Source organism: Monodelphis domestica, chromosome 1 (assembly GCF_027887165.1).
Source record: "Monodelphis domestica isolate mMonDom1 chromosome 1, mMonDom1.pri, whole genome shotgun sequence".
Taxonomy (NCBI): Eukaryota; Metazoa; Chordata; class Mammalia; order Didelphimorphia; family Didelphidae; genus Monodelphis; species Monodelphis domestica.
This window is the reverse complement of record NC_077227.1, coordinates 213,394,491-213,396,595: the sequence shown is the minus strand read 5'-3', so window position 1 is coordinate 213,396,595 and position 2,105 is coordinate 213,394,491.

The following is a 2,105-nucleotide window of genomic DNA, read 5'->3' as shown; positions in this document are numbered from 1 at the left end:
AATATAAACATGTAAGTTCCCTTTATATTATAATGAATATAAACATTTAAGTTCCCTATAGAATATAATGACAGCTAGATGGTGCAGTTAATAGAGTGCTGGGCCTGAAGTAAGGAAGACTAGAGTAAAAATCCAGTCTTAGACACTTACTAGCTGTAAGGTCCTGGACAAGTTACTTATCCCTCTGGTATTTTTGCCAAGAAAAATCTGAAATAGTGTCATGAAGAATGAATAAATAAAATGTAAGTTCCTTGAGACCAGATTTTTTTTTTACCTACTGTCCAATACAGTTCCTGGATATAGTAGGCATTTAATAAATGTTGGATAAAGAGAGAAGTTGTTAGTTTCTAGGAATAACTCTGAGGGTCAGTGACAATGAGGTACTTTGGAGAAGGAAAATATGGACTAGATTGTTTTAAGGTCTAGCAAGATAGTCAATTTCTGACAGTTAAGGAAAATTTTAAGAGATGGCTCCTAAGTGAAGAGATTGAAGTCCTTCTTTATCTCCAGATCCTCTTCTCTCCTAAATCCTTTCAGATCAAAGCTCCACATATGATCATTGTTAGTGAGGACATAAAAACAGTAAGAGTGACTCAGTTGTCCATTTTGAACTATTTACTACTTACTCTGTAGCATTTCTAGTTTTAAGACTCCTTCTGTCCATGTTCCAAGAATTAAATCTGTAAATGCTCTCTGATCTCAGAATACTGTGGAGTTTGGTAGATAAAGTAAATAAAACACCCAGCCCTTGGCTCATCATCTGGTTCTTAGTGAAAAGATTAATGCATATGCATTAGTTTAGGAAATTTATGTTTTTAACTGTAATGATAAAAAAAAAACCCTTTTTATATCCTTAAACTAAGTATGTTACTCTGTGAACCCTTTTAAAGTAGGTCAGTATTTAGGTTTCCTAAAGCTTTACAGTACTTCTTTTAAAATGAGTCACAGTTCTGGATGCTCTTAGTAAATTGATTTTCTACTCCAAATTTCTTTTTTTATAATGATTCAAAAATACTTCTTCCACCCTAGTTCTGCTGCTGAAAGTTTCACTTAATCTCTCTTTTTACTTTCCTTTTTCTCATTTGAATAACTTCTCACTGTTCTATAATTGAGTATAAAGTACTGAACTAGGTGCTATTCTCTCAGAATGTAAAGTACAAGAGAAGTAGAGAATTATTATTGTATCATTATGTTGAGAGGATGTGTCCCGGTATTATCCTGAGTTCCCATTGCCAACCCTTGATTTAAAACTTTGTTCTGACTTTTGATGATATCTCCCTATACAAAGTGCAAAAGTCTTAATTGCCACCCACATATGAGATTCCCACTATATAATCCGTGACATAGAATCAAAGATTTGTGGTTAAAATAGCTAGGTGGCACAATGGATAGAGTATTGTGCCTGGAGTCATAAAGAATCATCTTACTGAGTTCAAATCAGGGCTCAGAAACTTACTAGTTGTGTGACCCTGGGCAAGTCACTTAACCCTATTTGCCTTAGTTTCTTCATCTATAAAATGAACTGGAGAAAGAAATGGCAAACACTACAATATCTTTACCAAGAAAACCCCCAAATGGGGTAATGAAGAGGTGGATACAACTGAAGTGACTAAAAAAACATCAAGAAAACTGAATTCAACCTTTGAGTACTTCTCATTAAAATCTTCAAATCTTTCTTTTTTACTTATTGTATTCCATCCTCCCTCCCCATGCCAGCCTCATTTTTCCCTAGAACCATCAGAATTTGGTTTTAGTTGAGGAATTCGTAACCTCTGTGTGTGTGTGTGTGTGTGTGTGTGTGTGTGTGTGTGTGTATGTGTGAAGGGCTCTTTAGCAATCTTGTGAAACTATGGACCCCTTCTCAAAAGAATTTTTAAACACAAAATATTTTTTAAAAAGTTCACAAAACCTAGCTAGGGTATGAATTCCTGATTTAAGTGGGGTGTGCTAGAGACAGTTCATATGAGCTCTCAAGAGCTCAATTTATTGTTTAGTTGATTGTCTAGACTTAAGAAAGTGATGGAGATAATGATAAAAATGATAAATAAATTTAAAGCTGTGTTAGACATATGTATACATGCAAATGATTTTTATTTTTCAGATAT